General features: G+C 33.8%; 1 long non-coding RNA gene, 7 other non-coding genes and 2 pseudogenes across 8 annotated transcripts; 5 read left to right on the forward strand and 5 right to left on the reverse strand.

The window, feature by feature from the left end:
• Positions 1 to 694: 694 nt before the first annotated feature.
• LOC145603251 (U1 spliceosomal RNA) lies at positions 695 to 857 on the reverse strand. Its single transcript, XR_014104776.1, has one exon. It is a non-coding gene; the product is annotated as a U1 spliceosomal RNA (small nuclear RNA).
• A 993-nt stretch (positions 858 to 1,850) lies between these two features.
• On the reverse strand, positions 1,851 to 1,967 carry LOC145603346 (U5 spliceosomal RNA). Its single transcript, XR_014104852.1, has one exon. It is a non-coding gene; the product is annotated as a U5 spliceosomal RNA (small nuclear RNA).
• An 885-nt stretch (positions 1,968 to 2,852) lies between these two features.
• Positions 2,853 to 3,032, forward strand: LOC145603341 (U2 spliceosomal RNA; annotated as a pseudogene).
• Positions 3,033 to 7,485: 4,453 nt separating this feature from the next.
• On the reverse strand, positions 7,486 to 8,921 carry LOC145602501 (uncharacterized). Its single transcript, XR_014104562.1, has 2 exons — positions 8,522 to 8,921; positions 7,486 to 7,664 (listed from the first exon to the last, which is right to left on the reverse strand). It is a non-coding gene; the product is annotated as an uncharacterized LOC145602501 (long non-coding RNA).
• Positions 8,922 to 13,168: 4,247 nt separating this feature from the next.
• LOC145603174 (U6 spliceosomal RNA) lies at positions 13,169 to 13,271 on the forward strand. Its single transcript, XR_014104707.1, has one exon. It is a non-coding gene; the product is annotated as a U6 spliceosomal RNA (small nuclear RNA).
• Positions 13,272 to 14,640: 1,369 nt separating this feature from the next.
• Positions 14,641 to 14,837, forward strand: LOC145603338 (U2 spliceosomal RNA). The gene has a single exon (XR_014104847.1). It is a non-coding gene; the product is annotated as a U2 spliceosomal RNA (small nuclear RNA).
• Positions 14,838 to 15,717: 880 nt separating this feature from the next.
• LOC145603347 (U5 spliceosomal RNA) lies at positions 15,718 to 15,834 on the reverse strand. Its single transcript, XR_014104853.1, has one exon. It is a non-coding gene; the product is annotated as a U5 spliceosomal RNA (small nuclear RNA).
• A 583-nt stretch (positions 15,835 to 16,417) lies between these two features.
• On the reverse strand, positions 16,418 to 16,580 carry LOC145603309 (U1 spliceosomal RNA). Its single transcript, XR_014104826.1, has one exon. It is a non-coding gene; the product is annotated as a U1 spliceosomal RNA (small nuclear RNA).
• A 3,188-nt stretch (positions 16,581 to 19,768) lies between these two features.
• On the forward strand, positions 19,769 to 19,950 carry LOC145603340 (U2 spliceosomal RNA; annotated as a pseudogene).
• Positions 19,951 to 20,945: 995 nt separating this feature from the next.
• Positions 20,946 to 21,138, forward strand: LOC145603339 (U2 spliceosomal RNA). The gene has a single exon (XR_014104848.1). It is a non-coding gene; the product is annotated as a U2 spliceosomal RNA (small nuclear RNA).
• The last annotated feature ends 1,298 nt before the right edge of the window (positions 21,139 to 22,436 follow it).

A 22,436-nucleotide genomic window follows, 5' to 3' on the forward strand; every position in this document is an offset into this window, starting at 1 on the left:
AGTTAAACTATGATGCATCGTTTGTTGACCATGTTATTAATGCTTTGTAAAGGATTTCAAGCAACTAGTCTGTAACTATGATTCACGTTGTCAGTTTGATTTTTACCAACTACAGGGTATATTGAAGTTTCGATCAATCCATCTTTGCTTCAAACAGTATAAACAAGGTCAAATGGTGAGCCATTCATTGCAATCTGTTTAGAATTACAGGTGATGCTTTATTCTAAACATATGAATCTCCTTAATTCTCCCTGTGAGATCAATCAATTTTTGTGTTTTATTTCATCTAAATGGTTCTGTGTATGTTTGCAAAAAATTTAGGAACTCATAGCTTTCATCATTAACAATTCTAGGAATAGTAAAGCCTCTATCATTTATAAGTAGTTATAGGTGAGCCTGAGATTGTCAATCTAGTACCTCACTTATGCTAAGATAGCTAATTACTCTTTGAATCTTGTCCTACTTATGCTTGACTGGCTGTATTGAATAGATTGTACCTCAGTGCTATGTCATTAATTTTCAGTGTTTTAACTTGCCGAAACAGCTTCACAAACTAATTTTGTGTAGAGATAATATAGATTAATTTTGTGTCAAATTAATTTTTACTTTAACAAATGACTCTTTTATTTTATCATACCTTGTTTTGCTAATCACTTGCATTAGAAATAACTTTGTCGATTTGACTAAGAATTGTATAGGGGCCGCGCGAACGCAGGCCCCCACTATCACAAATTATGACGTACACTCTTCCTCTTGGGAAGATGTTAGGCAGGCACCCCTCCTTAATGTGCAATGGAGGCCACCAGCCTAGGCCATGAGCCTTCTTGATCGCCCATTGACCCCGTCCAGGTAAGTAATTTGTTAGGATATACTCATTTTTATTTTATAGTCATCTCTGTAATACAACCCTTGTTAGTTAATTGATGTGGGACAAGATCCAACCTTGCTGAACTTCATGATTGTATACTGTGAATAAGTGATTCATTTATGTATTCTTGTATTGCTGATGGGTGGTTCTAGTTTTAGTCTGCGGGAAATGATTAATCCTGAATTTGCTTTACTTATTACTAATTTTACTAGATATTAAAATCGAAAGATCTGTACTGTTAATCTATCTACCAGGTAGATTAATGTATATGGATCTCTACATCATAATTTTGCATGCCAACCCTTGCATGGTCTTCTTGATAACTACTAATTGAACTGGTCAATAGTTATTGCACAAGCAGTATGATACTATGTTTGTCTACTAGATGGTGGCAGGTTTTGTTACTGGGGAAAAAAAAGTGATATGCACTGTGCCTACCAAATAGAGATGCATTTCACAGCAGGCCACTTTAGCATATCAAAGATCTTTACAACTAGTAGGTTGTAGTCTAGCAGCAAATCCTTGATGTGGACGAAAAGAGCTGTAGAGGTTGATCAGTATGATCACAAAGTAAATATGATATAAGGAATTGTTTGCCTACTGAGGTCAATTTAGTTAAGCATGGAGTGTAGCTGTGTAGGCAGTTGGTTGATGTGTTGTTACAATGTTACGTCTGTGGCATATATAGTCAGGAAGATGGGAATTATTGGGCATCCATTTTCATGTGTATCTATATGTCGCCTTTCTACTAGTAGATTAAATTTAAAGCTCATATAATGATGGTATTGTCTATTTAATACGGAGTAATTGGTAAGAGGACTTCTTCATATTGGAGTGTAAGGTCCGTAGTGATGAAACTTGAAGGCAGGGGTGTCACTCAACATTTAAAGTGGCAGTGGTTTCAGAATTGACAGTGGCAATTACTTGGTTGATAATTACAGAATTGACAGTACTTAAATACTTAATTAACTTGATTTGCTGGAAGCTCCTTTTGAGGAACTTCCTCCAAAAATTAACGTATGCCACTGAATGCAGCGAGCACACGGTATTCTTTAGTAAAAGGCGAAAGAATAGTTCGCTCTGAGCTCACTGCATGGCTGCGTGAAGATTACTATGGAAGAGTGAAACATATATATAGAGTCGTACTTTGGCGCCTTATACTTAAGTGATGTGGGATTATTTTGCATTACACATCTATAATCTATTATTCTTATATTGTGCTAAGGTATGCTGTTAATATTATGCTACCAACTGAAAATTTGTACTCATTATTTGCATTCCACATCTTAAGAGTGAAAATCAAGTATTAAGTATTCAAGAAAAGGTATGCTGTTAATATTATGCTACCAATTGGAAATTTGTTGGGAATTCTTTATAACGGTATCATTCAATTCAATTGCTTGCTATTGTTTCGTTCCATGTTTTATTTAAAAAAATAAAATTATAGGCAAGGTTTGGATGTGTTCTGTTGTTAAGCATACTTGGACACTTGGTGCAGCACAGAATTTTCAAATGGTGAAACCCTCAATGTTTATAGTGCTTTGTTGTACACTAAGGTGCCCTTTTCACTAAATAGTCCTTGTATTTTGAGCTGGATTGCATCTTTTGCTATCTCTGTTAATAATGATAAACTCATCTGCAATTTCTGCGGTATAAGACATGGTATGTCTTGAGAAGTATGACAGAGGCAAGCCAAGGTCACCCATATATATTTAAATGAAACTTTCTTTTTGGGTGCAAAGAGACATGATTACTATGTTAGAATGATTCTATGATTCTATCCATATAGTAAAACACAATCCTGAATAGATGATTTATGGAGTTGGTGATCCTGATTCTATCCATCTTTTGTCTAATTGCAGATTATTGTAGTTCTGCTTGGGTAGAAATGGGAAGATTTATGGAGTTGGTGATCCTGAATAGATGATGCAAGAAAACTGCAGCAACAAGAAAATAAATTGAGGTGCCTAAACCTAAGCAAATCATACCTTTCTTGACCTTTTGGCTAAGAATAAGTGTAGTATCTCTTTTATATCTGATACATACAATGGTATTGAATTTGTTGTTAAGGAGTAGTCCCATGCACTCCCATCACAATAGTTTGCTACTCGGGTCTTCGAGTATCACCCATGTGTTGCACTACTGCATATCTGCTTCGCACACATATATTGATTTTGTGATAAAATTATGTTTCTTTCTTATGTATGATCGTATGGAAGCTATGTTAATCTTGTTACATCATGAACCTTCAAAATAATAACGATATTAAATTATATGTCGAGGGGTAAGCTCTACCACAGTAGAAGAGCCTACACGACTCAGGCCCTCGATGCTGCAAATTACAGTATGACATATAGGTGCATCTCCTGAAGTGCAATGGAGGCCAACTACTTAGTTTCGTCAATGATCCTATACTTGATCACCCATTGACCCCAAAACTATTTTAATGTTCTTGTTGATCATTGATGTGGGACAAAATATGGTGAGCGTTCCTAATTCCTGCTGTCTAATTTGAATTCCAAACAGATCTGACATTTGCAGGTGAGTGTTAGGACTGCTATCTGATTAATTTTAATATGTTTGGATTTTGTTATAAATCTACGTAGTATATAAGAACTTCCTATTGGGAGATTGGCTTATAATACTAACAAGTGACATGTATTTTTATCAACTCAAGAGATTTAACAACAACAAAAAGTTCAATTGATAGACTAGTATTAATCTATCTATTGATAGATTATTAATCTGAATTGAAACTTTTATTGTAGATGTAATTAAAAAAGAATTTTATCTTTTTTTTAGGCTCAGTATATATTAAAAATATTAGGAAAATAATGAATGAAAGTAAAGATCATGGCTCGCGGCGCTTGTGGAACTTGTCGTTTACTATGTCAATTCTAAGATCAATGGCTATGTCTTGCCCTCTTGTATTGGACTTGTATTGATCTTGGGATTGAGATAGTGAACAACGAGTTCTGTTTATGTAATCTCAATCTATTATAGATGATCCGCTATAGTCTTGAAGTAGTTTGATTTTGATGAGGTAATTTGAATTCTTATTATTGGGTGTGAAATGTATATCTAGTTAGATTCGTCGTATTATGAACTTTTTAAATATGTAATTTTTCTGATAATTAAAAGTTTTGATCTGATCTAATATTTTATAGTCTAATCTGACCTAATTTAATATTTTTTGGGCCTAATCTGATCTGATCTAATTTTTTTTTTTTTTTGTCTGATTTTATCTGATCTAATATTTTTTTGATTTGATCTGATATAATTTAGTAAGTATCTAAAACAAGCTGAAGTGAATAATACATACATATTTTCGGTTTAAATCTAGCGACACTTTGTTATAAACCCATTCCATCTATTCATATCATAACATTCTTTATATTTTTCGTTTATTCTATTTTTAGCAAAAAAAAAAATTATTAATTAACTACCTTGCACCACCAGATACAAAAAAGGTGCACAAACACTCTCATTGAAGCCATTTAAATAGCTCAAATATTCAAGGGTCAAGTACACTTCTTATAGTTATTTTTGAAGTCATATATATATCGTTTGTAACCCAAATATTATAATAATAATAAATATAGTACTAGGTTGGTTGGGATATAAATAGATAACTTTTTAAGAAATATATAAAATTAAAAGATAACTTTTGAAAAACCCGTCAAAAAAATAAAAATAAAAACTTTTTTTTAAAAAAATAAAAAAAAAACATAACATTTTTTAAAAATGAATAAGTGTAACACTTAAAATTAACAAGTGCATGACAGAATCCCCTCAAAAAAAAACAAGTGCATGGCAGAAGATACCAGATTCAAAATGTGAAAAGATATAGGCCCTTTTTGGTAATTAGTTGGTAGCTTATTATATTAGCTGATTTGACTAGCTGGTAATGATTAGCTGATTGTGTAAAAATATTTGGTAAATAGCTGTTAATTGTTAACTGTTTTAGTGTATTTAAGAGACAAAAAACTAATTGTAAAATAAGCTAATTTTAAAAAGCTCTTATAATAAGCTATTTCTAAATACGCTTTTTGAGCCCAAAAAGCTGTTTTAATAAGCTATTTACCAAACGCCCAAATTAACTTTTTTGATTGGTCAAACATCTAATTGGACAAAATAAGCTAAAAGCTCTTTAAAAAGCTCTTTACCAAACACACCCATAAAGAAAAATAAGTTCAAAAAATTAATGCAAAAGCAAGATACACCAAATGTAGGTAAGAGAACATTTGAGGAACATACTAAAAATGAATTAGGAGAGATTTTGCTATTTATATGTTGATGAGGGTAGATTATTGAAACAAGTGGCATTGCGTAGAATAATTTATCATTCAATCTTATTTATTTTGGAAGAATCGTGAATTTTCTAATAAGTACATAAGTATGTTACATTTTTCTAGAACTAGAAAATAGCATAAGTTGATGTATGCTTATGTAATTTGGGTCACCAATCATACTAAATTTTTACATTACGTAATTAAAGATTTTAGCGCACATTAATAAACAAGGATCTTATGTGAACTTATTTTTTCTAATTTAAATTTATTTTTTCTGAAATAAATAAAAATGAGTTGAACTAAACAAGACCTTAGTCCTCTATGTTAGAGATAGGGGTGTAAATGAACCAAGCCGATCAATAAACTAATCGAGTTCAAGCTTCGTTTAAGCTCGTTCATGTTCATTTATTTGATAAATGAGCCGAGCTTTAACAAATTTTGAAGCTCGTTTAATAAATCAGCTAAAACACGAACACGGATGTGCTCGTTTAGATAAGTTCATGAACAACTCGCTTATTTATGTTTGGGAACTACTCGTTTATTTATATTCATGAATAATTGATTTATTTATATTTTATTTTATACGTTAAAAAGCGTTCCTAAAATCGTTTAAGTTCCACGTCATTCCCCTCTCATATCATTGTGCCACATCATCACTTAATGACATGTCATTACCAATTAACAAATCATTCCAACTATTATTAATTGATCAATCACTTTTGTATACACCCGGTTTTCAGTAATTTACTGTAAAACGGGTTCACTTTTGTCAAATTTAGTGTCACTTTTGTGAAATTTGTCAATGAAGCATAAATAACTCTTATAATGTCAAAGTAACTTTTGTGCGTTTTAGTGTAACTTTTGCGCATTTTATTGTCACATTATAACGGATGTTCAGTAATTTACTGAACATCCGTTTTATTTAAAAGTTTGTGTTAATTGATTAATATATATTAAAAGGCATTTGATGTGTTTCGAACACTAGACCTTGAGGATACAAGGCTAACTCTTTACCATCTTAGCTAATAATAATTCATGTCAACTATACAAATAAATATAACTATAAATGACACGAACTATTTAAAAAGAAAACCGGATAAGCAGTTTGAAAACATTTAAGAGGAATAAATCAAGATTTCTCAAAACAATATAGTATTAAAAATTGCTTTCTATACTCTTTGTTAATTAGTAACATCATGTTTAATATTATACATAACATACATAATGGATGATAATATATTTTATAAATAAACAATTTAATCAAAGTGGTAACCCGGTGCAACGCCCGGGCCGCACACTAGTTATTAATTTACTCCTCAAGTTTAATTAAGATTCAATTTTTAGGTTTAGGATTAGGATTTATTATACTAATTTTGAGATTTTCAAATATTAAAAAGTGCAAAGCTTGTTTATTAGAGAAGCTCGTTTATTATCAAGCTATTTCATGAAACACTCGTTTATTACTAAGCTAGTTCATGAAACACTTGCTTATCAACTCGTTTAATTAAACAAGTCGTTCACGAACATATAGTGTACTAAATGAGCCGAACTTGAACAATTTTTTGAGCTCGCTTTAAAGCTCGGGATTGTGCTCAAACTCGCCTAAATTAAATGATCTTGAACATAAACAATGTAGTATTCGGCTCGGCTCGCCTCATTTACACCCATAGTTAAAGGTGATCAACATTGGTCCAGCCTGAAAATATGGCGGGTTTAGACAAGCCTAAAAACAAATTTTTAGTTAAAAATCTAAACTCGACCCGAAAAGCCCAAAAAGCCAGTTTTGGCCCAACAAATCAACTATTTTTTTTGCGAATTTGGACATGAGATATGATGTTAAGGTTTGGCCCGGTCTGATTATTTTATCACCTCTACTATCTGCATATATCATCTTAAGTCCTCAAGTATTGCTGTTTCACTAATAAGATTAGACAACACTCCGTAGTTGCTGCGTCACCTGCTAGTCTGCTAGAAAGCGTGATCAACTGATCATACCAAAATGACTAGGGGTGAGCACAACCGGGTACCCGGTTGATTTTGACGGACCCGGTATTGGAACTGGTTGTACCGGGTCCTGGATACTTGGAACTGGTCTTGGAACCGGTTATACCGGGTCCTCAAATTTTGGACCCGGTATTGGAACCGGTGGGTACCAGTTCCAAATCCGGGTACCCGGTTTCTATTTTCCTTATTTTACTTGCTATTTTTACTGATTTTTTTTTTTTTTTTTTTTTTGCAAGCTATTTTTATTGAAATTTTAACCTGCTTCTTGTAACCTACTACCTACCTGCTTCCTGTAATCTCTGAACTTAGAAAAAAAAAACATTGAAAAATGTTTACATAATTAAAAATGTCTTGATAATAAGTTCCACAAAGTCCATACAAACTTCATCAAAATGACAAGTTTACAAAATGACATAAAGTCCATAAAATCATAAAACATCCTACTTTATTACAAGGTAAAATCTCTTGATTCCAAGCATGAAGCACACTTCACAAATAACCTGTAAAAAAAAAGCACATTTATTAAAATCATAAGAGTATATATATATATATATATATATATATATATATATATATATATATATATATATATATATATATATATATATATATATATATATATATATATATATATATATATATATATATACATATATATAAATTATATATATATTAAATCACAACCAAAATTAGAGAAAATTGCTATACAAACTTGCAGTAATAAAAAAATAGCACAATATCACTTCTTCATTTTTAGAGTATCAATTCTCTAAGCACGCCAAACTTGCAGTAAAATGAATGCATCCCATTTTCAACTATCAGATTTAAACCCTCCTAGTTCTTCATAATTCAACATCAAAAAGAAAAATATTATTAGAGCATAATCAAGCATTGACCCACTTGATCAAATACTACAATTAACGACTAAAGCTACGCAATTTAGCATAATGCTGTAAGTTCATCAATTGGGTTCAATGAATAATCAACATCCCAGATAAAATTCATCAATTTGACCAATTGAATACTCCCAAATTCTGTTAAAAACAAACAAATTTTACAAAATTCAGCAAAAATAACACGAATTAAATAAACCCCACATATAAATTTGAACTCAACACAATTGAAAGAAAATACCAGAACTTCACAAACCCAGAAAATTACCCAAACATGCGAAGCTAATCCAAAAAAATAGCACAACTAATACAAATTTCATAAACATGAGAAACTAACTAAAATTATCATAAACATGCAAAACTAATACAAATTTCAGAAAATTTACGGTATATAAAATTATAAATTACTAAAATAAGTTAAAATTTTTAGTAAAATTATAAAAAGAGCTTGAAAGGAGAAGAACCTTTAACAATATGAGCAACAACACAGTCACGGTGAGAGCTTCAATGGAGAATCCGAGTGGTGAAGCTTGAACGGAGCCGCCGTGCTGATGGAGTGGTGAAGCTTGAACGGAGCCGCCGTGCTGATGGAGCACTGAGCAGTGAAGGGGACAAGGGGTGAGACCATGAGAATGTGAGATCTGAAAGAGTGATGGAGGCTGTGAGATTTTAGGGTTAGTGTTGAGAAAAGATATATGAGTACATTAATATGTTGGGCTTACACAAATTTGGGCTGTAAAAAAAAAATCCAAGCATTCGAATTTTCGAAATAGCATATTTTGCACTAAAAAATCCAATTCCAAGACCGGGTACCCGGTAATGGAACTGGTATAACCGGGTACCCAGTGGGTACCGGGTCCAAAATTATAGGACCCGGAATTGGAACCGGATATAACCGGGTCCTATATTTTGGACCCAGAATTGGAACCGGTATAACCGGGTCCGGGTCCAGACCCACCGGGTCCTAACCGGTTCCAATTCCAACACCGGGTACCCACAGTTTTTGCTCACCCCTAAAAATGACCAAAATCATAATTATTACGGAGTAGTTTATTACTCGTATTATTATAGTTGCAATTTTAATGGGTAAATATAAATCACAAAGTTACATAAATAAATAAGTTTTGCTTGTTCATTTCATTTTACTGTACTAATTTTTTTGGATTGGTTTTTATGATTTTCAGCAAACCTTCTATTTCATCAACCATTTGGGGTTCAGGTAATCTACCGCCTTTTTCTTTCCTTAATTTCGTTCGTTTATGATATTTTCTTCCTCCATATTTATTTATTTATTTATTATTATTATTATTATTATTATTATTATTATTTATTTATTTATTTATTTATTTATTTATTTATTTATTTATTTTTGGTAAAATTTTGAGTTTCCCCTTGTATTTTTCCTATTTCCTGAATTATCTGATCCTTTTCCTAAAAATCATAATTATAAAAAAGGTATGGCATTTTATCGAGCACACTGAATTAATAAGAACGATTCTTGGTAATTAACATTTTATACTGAGATTTGTGAAAAGTAAACCGCTATTTGAATTGCATTGAGAATGAATTTTAATTTTAATTTTTGAAGTAACAAAGTAAAAATTAACTTTCTTCCTCCATTTGATTATAATATGTTAAATTTTGGTTTTATCATCTATGTTACAAAACCCTAGTAAAACAATATGCAATAATCTACAGGATGTTTTAAAATTATAATTTGACTATAGTATTTCTTAATGTTACCTAATAACTCAACGATTGGGTACGGGTATGCAATTCGCTACTTAACAATGTTAATTTAGGCAAAAAGGTACCAAAATCACGTATTGATTAACCTTTCTCGGTTAACAAGTGAGATTGAAGATGGAGATGAACTTATAATGTTAACGAGTGAGATTTGAAATGGGTTTATGATGCTAAAATGGGAATAAATCAGCAATTTTGTTAAGAAATGGAAGAAAGAACTAGCTTAACATTACTTTGATTATCTGTAAAATAAGTCTCCCTTCTAAGAAGAACTTCAATAATTTGAATTTTAATTGTTCTTATGCAAGTTGGAGTGTTTAGTTTATCGTACGGGCTCTCAAAATGAATACTTCCTCCGTTCTTTTTTACTTGACCCGCTTTGACTTTTACACTATTCATCACCCCTCCTTTGACCGTCTTTTGTGAATAACTAGCCTTTTGGCCCGTTCAACGAACGGGTTGTAGCTCATTTTATTTTTCTTGAAATGTGTTGCTTATTTGTATTGTATGTGTCGGTGATTTTTTGTAACAATTTGCTTAATTTTCTTACTTATAATTTGCAAGTTAGGAATACATAAAGATTTTAACATTAAATAATTTGTTATTTTAACTTTTACATTAAAAGGGGTATAGAGAGGAGTACAACTTTTTTTTTTATAGTGAAAATGAAACACTCCATTTTCTTACCCAAATTTGCAAGTTAGGAATGCATAAAGACTTTAGCATTCAATAACATTTTATTTTATCATTTACTTTAAAAGGGAGTATAAAAAGTAAAAAAAATAATGGATGTGTTATGTGACATAAGGGTGAATTATGATGACATGTGTCATATAGGTGATTGTGGTTTGGCTTTTTAAATACTAAGTATAGATATAGATATAGATAGATATGTAAGGAAAAACATATTCATGTAAGATCTTTTTGAATTCGTCTCAATAAGTACTATCATAATATGTAAATTTTATAATTTTTACTTATGGAGAATTAAAGTTATTGTTCGTTAAAGTTTTGCATTCGCAAGCGTGATAAAAGAAACAGGTCAAGTAAAAAAGAACAGAGGAAGTAGTTATTAAAATGTGACATTATGGTGCGCCCCTTCTAGAAGTATAATTTTGCCTCGGCCCTTGGGTACTGAGGTTATTGCTTTTGGCTGTAATTTAGGGCTTTGTTAATTAAACCTTATTTTTTACTGGAACTTGCTTTGTACTAGTCTTGTATAATCTTTGTTGCTTGGACCTTTTACTTTATTATAAATCATCATGTTGGAGTCCTCGACACTCTTACATGGGTAGTGGGTATGGAGTTATGAACATTTACTTCTCTTTGGATAAAAACATGATAAGTTATAATAGTTCGACGCTTAGGCCACGTACTCATATCTGGTAAGTGTTCTTGAGTATGAGTTATAGTGAGTGGTATGTTTAATTGTTTATGGTCACTGCATAAGATATTGATATTTGATAAAGAAACTAGTTGCTCTGTACCAATTAAGCATTTTCACTCCTCTGACCTATCTGCAAATGCATAACTCCGTCTCCCCAACCCTCTTAAAATTAACTTGGCTCCTTATATCAAGCCGCCAACATCCTGTTGAGTGCAACGGCTGAGAAGATATCCTTAATCTACTGGATTCTAGGGTCATACGCCGTTTGTTAAATGTCAAACTAATGCCCAAGAATGGGAATTTAATGTGTTACAGGGTAGAAAAGTGTGCTTGTAATTAAAATCTTGCCTATTCACATAGAGCTTTTCCCATTGTGCATCAGAAGCTGTCAAACTTACCACCTCAAAGACCGACTTTAGAATCTGGTGTTATTATTCGATAATTGTCACTTGCTATATGTTGATTAGGGGGTTCATTACAGGGTTTGGTCATTTCATTTACTTTGGCTATGTATCTGTTGTTAGTGTTGTTAAGCTGATAGAGAGTTTTCTTACACAGTTACACTATATGCGAAATTGAGTCTTGTGTTTAAAACATATATCAATCACATACAGACGTTCGTCTCCTTTTTGTGGTTGAATATTAGGTCTTGTACTAACTAATTCAATGTTATCTTTGCATGGCTTGGTTCTGATTTCAAGCTCTGAAAAGCGTTTCATGCAATGTGCTTAAGATATTGGCCAACCTTGAACTGCATATGGTGTGGCATCTTCCACAAAGAACTTCCAACTTCTGTGCCTCAAACAGGTGAAATGGCTAATCATTCTGTACTCGTATATTGTAATCGCCAGAATTCTTTGTTAGTATAGAACTGAACTATTTTACTGAATTTCTGTCCAAATTTGGTGCATCAAGTGCTGAATTTTGTAGACTACTAAGATGATTCAAATTTCATTTGCAGTTTTACTTGACTTAGTGTTTAACTAGGAGAGTTAAATTAATGTTTTTCCTGCTGGTCAATAGGTCAGATAATGTTCATAATCTAAAGGCACCTTAGCCGACTGATTATATGAGTAAAAGTTGGAATAGGAAGCAAGCTGTGAAGAAATGGATCCAATGAGTTTTTATTTTTTATTTTATGTTAGTGACTAAGGTTATCGGAGATATTTGTGGTTGCCACTTGTTGGAAAATGTTTGATTTGGATAGCTGGAAGCTTACTGAGTGAACGGGTCCGAATATTGTGATTTCTTACTTGTACTAGTATGAGATGAGTAGATGACACTCATGACAGCAATCTTGATGAAGAAATCCATAACAATTTTCATGTCAAAAGATTTCTACTACATCAGGTTTAAGATAAATGACTGAAAGCTAACAATGTCAAATTTCCTAGGACCCTAAAAAGCTAACAATTTTCTTGATTCAAGCAGTGATTTTTCAGGGTCCTAGGAAAATGACTGAAAGCTAACAATGTCAAATTTCCTAGGAAAATTTTTTAGGGTCCTTCTTCTAGAAAGTTTATTCTCTTTGCATTGCTTGGCTTAGGTGATTTTTCATGTTTAAAAAAAAAATATTATAAGAGGTGATTGTGATTTTGATTCATTTTGAATTGGATTTGTAATGACATCTGCCATACAAGTTCAATTCTTGCTATATGTGCTATTGACGATGTCAAACTCATCCACCAACTTGACAAGAAAATTAACACAGTTATGAAATCTGGTTAGTGTTTGTACCATGAATGTCTAAAATCTATTTGACATAATGATCGTTAGGCTGTAGGTCTTGTGAGTTGTGACTCAGTAAAGTATTTTTTTGTAGAGATATCAGATATGTTTCCACATACAGTTGACTGATTGAGTTGCAGTAATTCAGGTTTCAAGAAACCTTTAAAATATGTTAAGGAATTTTAGTCCCACATCGGTTAATTTGTATAGAAACGCTTTCTTTAAATTATCGTGTCTTCACATAAGGATTGTCTCTTCGGAGACATCTGATAAAATTGGAACGATACAGAGAAGATTAGCATGGCCCCTGCGCAAGGATGACACGCACAAATCGAGAAATGGTCCAAATTTTTTTGTCCTTTTCTGCCCTAGTAGCAACCTAAAATGTTTATGTTCCTCATGCTTTGTTTCTTTTATTTCTCTCTCTCCATCTGTGGGCTAATTCTGATACTGAGATACTTTTTGGTACATAGCATGGTTTAGTTCTGAATGGTTTCATGCTCTTAAGTGTTTAAGCAATGTGTTTATGGTTTTGGTCCATCCTAAACTAAATTTGGTACACCATTACTTCCTTACCTCAAACACTCAAATGGCTAATTATTCTATACTTGTAGTGCCAGTTTCATTAATTATTATAGAACTGGTCTATTTTACTGAACTTTTCAGTTGCAGGATTTTGTAGTGTAAAAATTCTGTGAATCTCATTTGCAGTTTTACTAGGAGAGTTGCATTAATATATTTCCTGCCATTGTCAGATTGGAGAATTATCATAATATTTGGATTCTCCTTATTTTACTTGTGGCACCTGAGTTGACTGAAGATTCGAGTAACAGTTAGAATAAGAAGTAAGATATGCAATAGTGGATTGAAATCTGGCATCATAAATTCCTGGTATTTTTTCTTATCTTGTAAATGAATATTACTTTATATGAGATTTTTTGTGGTCACAGCTTGTTTGGAGGTGTTTGATTATGGGGAAGAAGAAAATGGAAATGAGAAGAAGATGAATATAAATTGAGGTAAATACAGGCATGTGACTTTCACGTGAGAGTCAATGTCATTAAATGTTTGGTCAACACCAAAAAATGAAGTTAAAAGTTATTTCTCGCGAAATGTTCTATATAAAAGGTTGTTTTGATATATTATCTTACAAAAAAAAAATGTTAAAGGTTATTTCTCGCGAAATGTTCTATATAAAAGGTTGTTTACGATATATTTTCTTACAAAAAAAAAATGTTAAAGGTTATTCCTCGCGAAATGTTCTATATAAATAAAAGGTTGTTTACGATATATTATCTTACCAAAAAAAAGTTAAAGGTTATTTCTTGCGAAATGTTCTATATACTGTAAAAAGTTTGTTTACGATAAATTTTCTAAAATTATATTCCATTTGTTCAAGATGGAAGCTTGACATGCTCTAGAGCCTAGACTAGTGTACCCTTACCCGGTTACCCTTAAAATGATAATAATTTAATTTCTAAAATTATATTCCATTTGTTCAAGATGGAGGGCTATACTCTAGACTGACCACCTCTATTTGTTCACTAGATCCACAAGATCTTATTACCACTACTTTTATTATTAATTTAAGGAGGATATTTGTTCAAATACTAGTACTAAGTTCCAAGGCTATAAACAAGGAGAGATGTACCATATGGAAAAGAAACGTGAGGCTACTGCAACTTCGGGAAATAAAAGGCAAGAGATGATATTGAACAAATTATACCTTTCTCGGCCTTTTGGCTAAGATCAAGTGTAGTATCTGTTCTTATCAGTTTAATATCTGATACGTGGGTCAATGACCCACAACGATATTAAATCCATTTTTTAAGGGGAAAGTCCCATCACAGTAGCTTGCTACTGGGGGCTTCAAGCGTCGCCTGAGTGTTGCACTAGTGCACGGGCCTGGCGCACCCCATCAATACTAAGTAAAATGATATGGTTTTCTCTATTAATTAATTTATTGATGATAATATTGGTAGTAAAATGATAATACTAAGTAAAATGATCTAGTAGCTACCTGAAGTTGTTCATTCAAAATCTGCCAATTGGCCAGCAGATAATATTTGTAAAAGAGTAGTTTGCTCTACTGCTCTTAGTGGAACTAAGAAACCTTAAATCTCTGGCTCTGTGAGACATTTAACAATTATTTATGAGTTCTAATCTCCTGTGAGAATACACAGCTTGTTCTTTGATTGAATAAAATGTGTGGCTAATATTTGTGTGGAAATAACAACTGTGTTTCTCCAGTCCATTTTCAGTAGAATTTGGAAAGCGTCCAGATTATGTGCTTTAGTAGGTCTTGGTGCTAGTAAATAATATAGAAAGGGATTATTAGTTAAGTTCTAGTTAATTTTTCATTAGAAAAATAGCCTAGCTCCTGCACAAAGATGATGCCAACTTAAGTCCAAACATTTCTTCCTTTTTTCTCCACTTTTTGGGGTTTTCTGCTCCGTTTGGCAGGTTATGTTCTGTCTGTAGTCTGTTCTGCCACTAATTATTTAATTTCTCTAAACCCAGATATGGAATATGCTTATATTGTCTTGACTTGCAGCGTATGCTAGATAAGTGCCACCATGTCTCAGGGACTTCTGCAGGTATTACGAGTATAAATTTTTATGTAATTTCTGCAGGTACTACAGTTCATATGTTTGGTTCAGGTGGAAAATGAAATGTGCTTCATCCCTTAATAATAATTAACATAAACAAAATTCTATAGTCTTCTCACATAAGGGTGTGCCAAAATTAATTACTACTATTGACGTGTGGTGGGATAGAAACTTGTACTTGTTTTTATGGAAGCTCCAGTTAAGGAACTTCCTCCAAAAATAAACGTATGCCACTAAATGCAGCGAGCACACGGTATTCTTTAGTAAAAGGCGAAAGAATAGTTCGCTCTGTGCTCACTGCATGGCTGCGTGAAGATTACTGTATCAAGCTTTTGTTATTTATAGCGTAAAGTCCAGGCTTTGATCTTCTTTCTTGACTGATGTGGGATGGTTGTGCTGGTCATATACATGCTTGCTGTCTTACGGGGAGTAATTCTACTGAGACACAATGTCATTTGCTGGGAAGATGAAAACCCGAAATTGCTTTTGACCGTGAAACCGCAATTATCACTCTTGCCTAAATTAAACCCTGCCTGCACATGAGAGTTGGATGCAGTGACCTCTTAATCAGAAATGGACAATGGACTCACGCTTAATGCATATATATAGTTTTGCCATAAAAAACTCCTATCAACATGGTATTGTTATGTGGTTTCCGAAGTGGTGGGATAGTGCAGTTTCCTTGATCATAGGCAACTACTTAAATTTTAAATAAATATTATTTATCATTCTAGTATCACATATATGCTAACTACTCTGTGAAGCTTGTTCTACTTATGCTATTCTAATTCACATTCCATGCATTTCCGTTTAATAGCCTTTTATTTTCCAGTAGGGTAACTCTTTCTTTCACATATTCCGTAGCTTCCAAAGGTTAAACTGTTAATTTTATAGGGGGCGCGCGAACGCAGGCCCCCACTATCACAAATTATGACGTACACTCTTCCTCTTGGGAAGATGTTAGGCAGGCACCCCTCTTTAATGTGCAATGGAGGCCACCAGCCCAAGCCATGGACCTTCTTGATCGCCCATTGACCCCGTCCAGGTAAGTGATTTGTTTGGACATACTCATTTTTATTTTGTAGTCATCTCTTCAATACAGCCCTTGTTAGTTAATTGATGTGGGACAAGGTCCATCCTTGCAAAGCTGAATGTCATGATTGTATGTGTGAATAAGTGATTCATTCATGTATTTCTCTCTTGCTGATGGGTAATATATATTTTAGTATGCGGGAAACGTTTAATCTTGAATTTGACTTCAGACATATTAGTCTACTAACTTTAGTAGATATTAAATCGAAAGACATTATACTGTTTGTATACCTACCAGGTAGAATTGTAGATTAATGTATATTATCTCTACAGTATACCTTTGCATGTCAACCCTTGCATGGTTTTCTTGATATCTACATATTATACTGGCCAATAGTGCTTGAATTCTTCTCTTGGTGAAACGATAATGCACCAACTATAGATCTATAGTCTAGCTTATCTTAGTTATTTTGACAAGCAGTATGCTTGTCTACTAGATGGTGATGTGAAGATGTGGCAGGTTTTGTTTGCCTACCAAAAGAGATGCATTTTCAACAGGGCACATTACCATGTCAAAGATCTTTACAACTAGTTAGTAGTAGTCTACCAGTAACTCCTTGATGTGGACAAAAAGGGTTGTAGAGGTTGATCAGGATGATCATAAAGTAAATACTTCATATATGGTATAAGAAATTGTTTGCCTACTGAGGTCAATTTAGTTTAGCATGGAGCTGAGTGTAGACAGGGTTTAATTTAGGCTGAGTGTAATCGAAGAACAATGAGGACAAATATGACGAAGAAGGGGGAGTTCCATTTGGGAGTCTTGAAATGTTGAGGAGGGAAAGGGTTCAGGCATTTGATAGGATGGGGTGGGATATTGAAAATGGGTATTGGAGAGGGGATGATTATGAAGGTGGGGGTTTGAGGACTTTAAGAGATTTGAAGAAGAGTAAGAGTTTTTGTTACAGGGAAGGGAGGATGAGGACTGAGGAAGAAAGAGGATCGGAGGTTGGGAATGAAGATGGCGATGATGAGGTTGGTGGGGTGGAGGAGAAAGAAAATGGAAGGAATTTGATGATGTGTGAATTGGTTGCTCAAATGAGGGTATTTTCTATGAGAAGTCATTGAGATAAATAAATTGCATATGATGAGCAAGAAACATAGATTGAGGATTGAAATGGAGAAGAAGTAGATGATTCTTGATTATTTTTGGTGTGGTGGTGGGGGGTGATAGTGGTGGTCATTAGGGTCGAGGTTGGGAAAAGGGGTGCAATTAGGAAAAGAACATGCAAGGTCATGTGCCAAGCATGCTCCAGTCAACGCCGGAAAAGAAAGAGTCAACATTGGAAAGTATGCTTAGGTCTTCTTTGACAAAAAAGTTTTTGTTAAAGGTCTGAACTTGCCAAAAACATTTTATAAAGTTGTTTCTCACTAGAGATTTTAAAATGTTGTTTCCGACTATATTTCCCTAATTCAAAGCTCAAGTTATGATGGTATTCTCTATTTAATACGGAGTAATTGGTAAGAAGGCTTCATATTGGGGTGTAAGGTCCATAAGGATGAAATTTTTAGGCAGGGTGTAACGAACCAGGCCAACACACCACCTGCTCTTCACACTGGCAGCAGGAGGCAGAAAAAAGGAGTAGGCTAACACACCACCACAATGGGAAGCAGAACCATAAAGCTGCAATACTTGTTGTGTTGGCTTATTAGCTGCCATGTTGGCTTTTAGGGATGAAGAAAACTTAGTAAAGGTAGCAATTAAAGTTGTACTTGCATAGCTAAGTACTAAGTAGTATAATTAGGTAGAGAGTAGTAGAAGGAAGATAGGCAGAAATTTGTATTGGAAACAGGCCTCAGGTCATTGTTAGAGAGTGATAGCCTCAAGCTGTTTTGAGAGTGATAGCCTAAAGCTATTAACACTATCATTTGTAACCCTTTTTCCATTGTCAAACAATATTCAAGCTTTAATCTTCTTATTACTTCTTCAGTTCTTGTTCAATCAATTTACAATGGTTTATAAATATATAATTATGGGACTGGGCCATTTGAACGAGACAAAATACAATGGTTTATATTATATAATAAAAGCCAGGGCTACCCTTGATATATGAACAATGAACTTTTATTGAAACATTGGGAGATTGGAGTGATGCAGAAAAGATTAGAATAGTTGGCTCCCTACCCATATAATTATAAATGCTCTACTTGAGGCAATGGTAATGTTATGTCCGTGCATTGACACGGGTGCATTCTAGTACATAGGCAAGTTTAAGCCATACTAAATTATAACTCCACAAGTATTCAAGCTGTGTCATATTTCAATACAATTTAAGGCTTCATAGCCCTAATATCCTAATGTAGTATGACTTATTACCTTTTTAATGAAAACCGAGTCTTAAGTACTCATTAATTAATCACGATATAAGTATGCTGTTAATATTATGCTACCCAAAAAAAGGTAAGCAATTAAATAGAGTAGAACCTTTATAAAAAAAATGGACCCTAAAGAATTCCCAACAAAATTCCAGTTGGTTACTATGTTTTTGTTCCATTTATTTTGTAAAAAAGCTACAAGCAAGGTTTAGGTGTGTTTCGTCATGAAGCATACATGGACACTTGGCGCAGCACAGAATTTTCCGATATCTTTCTTATAAACAAGTCAAATGGTGAAACCTTCAATGTTTAGAGTGCCAAAGTCATTTGTTGTACACTAAGGTGACCTATTCACTAAATATTTCTTCTATTTTCAGCTGGATAGCATCTTTTGCTATATTTGTTAGTCTGTTACCAATGATGATAAACTCATTTGCAATTTCTGAGGCGTAATTCATGGTATGTCTTGAAAAGTCTGACAGAGGCAAGCCAAGGTCATCCATATTGAAATGCAGACTATCTTATTGATGTGCAAACAGACATGAGTAATATATGAGAATGATTCTATTCATAGTATAAACACGATACCATACCTGTTCCCTCACTTTTTTTTCACTTGCAGCATGTGTAATCCTGTTTTTTTTTTTTCCCCCTTCCTGATTGCAGATTGTAATTATGATTGGGTAGAATTGGGAAGAATGGAAGATTTATGGAGTTGGTGATTAGGTGATGCAAGAAGCTGAAGCAACAACAAAATAAATAGAGGTACCTTTTTTTTTTTTTTTTTTTTTTTGAATAGCCAATGAATAGAAGTACCTAAACCTAAGCAAATCATACCTTTCTTGACCTTTTGGCTAAGATCAAGTGTAGTATCTGTTTTCATCTGATATGTTGATCAGTGAACAATAATTGTACTGAATTTACTGCTAACGGGTAGTCCTGTCAATATAGTTTGCTACACGGGTCTTCAAGTGTCACCCATGTATTGCACTACTGCATCATCTGCACACATTATCTGTTTTGTGGTTAAATTTGTGGATTTCTTATGTATGATCGTCTGGAAGGTATGTTAATCTTATTACATCATGAATATTCAAATAATAATAAAACCACATGAATAAAATTATAATTAAAAATTGGTTATAATATTTGAAATGCTCTTGTTTGCCTCAAAAAAGATAAAACTGGCACTCTTTTGCTAGTGTCTTCTTGTCATCGGATTGTGCTTTAACTATAATGGGAAAAACTGGTGATATCTTTTATTTACAAGGGTCATTATCATCTATTACACTTGCAGCTAAGCTTGTGTAGAATAATAAGTCCCCTAAGCTGAGTCTGTAATGGTACTGTGTGGTGGAGCTAAAATTTATTCACTTGCGAGTTTTGGATTTAAGTGCCTCTGCATTGATTTATGGCTCTCTAATTTGATGCTGACTTGTCTGGTTTGATCATTTCTGAAATCCCAAACAATCTATAGTTTATTGTCCAAAAGGAACTAAGCTCGTAGAATATCACTAATTCCTGCTCTTGATTCATTCTTTTATTCTTTACATGCTGTTTCACGTTTCAGTGTTTCACAGTCCCAAACAACAACAATCTAGTACTAGCCTGGTCGAGACAATCTGGGGAAATGTACGCATCATTACTCCAAATGCCATTTATGATGAATCTTTCTCCATTGCGCAAGACTTCAATATAGAAGTCTGTAGAGTTCCAGTTCTAAATAGCCTTGCCTGTGAATAGAAGTTTGGATGTATGATGAACCTTTTTTTTTCATTTATCAACCAAATCCATTAGTCATTAGATGACATGGCCTCTAGCTCTATTGTTAATGTTCCTTCATGTATTCCAGACATCAGAATAGTGATACAGATTTCCCGGAGTTGCTGTGATAAAACTCCCTAAGATAAGGACTGATGTTGGCACCTGTTACTATACCACATCGAAAAGAAGCGACGAGGATACGACAACTTCAGGAAATAAAAGGCAAGAGATTAGATTGAACAAATCATACCTTTCTCGGCCTTTTGGCTAAGATCAAGTGTAGTATCTGTTCTTATCAGTTTAATATCTGATACGTGGGTCAACGATCCACAACGATATTAAATTTATTTTTTAAGGGGGAAGATCCACCACAGTAGCTTGCTACTGGGATCTTCATGCGTCGCCCATGCGTTGCACTACTGCAGTTGAAGAAAGTTATGTTGTGGTATTAGAGTCAAATAGGTGTTACTGGAGTTGGCAGAGCAGCCAGAGCCTACACGACGCAGGCCCCTCGTTACCAGAATTTACGACATATGGGTGCATCTCCTGAAGTGTAATTGAGGCCAACCACTTTGTCAATGATCATCCTATTTGATCATCCATTGACCCTAAAACTATTAGTTTGCTATTGTTGATCATTGATGTGGGACAAAATATGGTGAGCGTTTTTAATTCCTGCTGGCTAATCTGAAATCCAAACCAGATCTAATTTTTGCAGGTGAGCATTTGACTGTTATCTGATTATTGAACGGTTGATCAAATTGTAGAACGAGAAATGTAACACAAATGATAAAGCCATTTTTGTAAACTCTCATTCCTGATAGGAGGATCAAATTATTGAAGCCATCTAGAAGCCTAATCAAGTTGAGAGAAATCATGAGTGAACCTGGAGAACAGTGGATGGTTTAGTATGGGAAATGGGCTTATAATATTAAAAAGTGATATTAGAAGAAGGATTTATTTCATTTATATTGCAATATTGTGTTTTTAACGTAAACATTGACTAATTTTTCTGACGTTGATCACGCACGTGCCGATCACGTGACCTATTATAACATTTTTCCTATTATAACATTTTTTTCCATGCCCTACCAGCAATGCCACCTTTCTTACCACTGTCACACCACCATACCATTTTGACCCACTAGCACGACACCCCAACCCGCCTCAAAACACCCCTAAAACAACCTTCACGCATCACCAAAACCAACACTAGCCCTCACTCCTTCGCAATTCCTTATTGCACATTTGCACGCCATCACCACACCACTACACTCCCCTCTCTAACTTATGACGCCACCAACAATAACACCAACACACTACTCTTCCTCAGCATACCTTGCTGCCCATATCCCTCGTGTCACCTCAATACCCAGCCAAGGAAATACTAAAATATTGAAAAGCATATGGGGGTGAGAAAAGGGAGGAGAGAGATGGGTAAGTGAGACCACTTTTAAATATACCATTGAAAACTTATATAATAGCATTAATTATATAATGATACTATTTCTACACGTAGTTAGTACCACTAAATGAATACATAGTACCACTACATACATACATAGTACCACTGCATGTTCAATGGTACTATTTGATCCTACAGTGGTAGTGTGGTACTATTGATCATCCAATGATACTATTCTAAATTCAGAATTTGCATTACATTTTATGCCCCTCGTTATGCATTTACTCATACCTCACTAACCTCCCTTTGGAAGACCTCATACCTAGCCACCA

The sequence above is a fragment of the Chenopodium album genome, chromosome 21, assembly GCF_948465745.1.
Source record: "Chenopodium album chromosome 21, dcCheAlbu1.1, whole genome shotgun sequence".
Taxonomy (NCBI): domain Eukaryota; kingdom Viridiplantae; phylum Streptophyta; class Magnoliopsida; order Caryophyllales; family Amaranthaceae; genus Chenopodium; species Chenopodium album.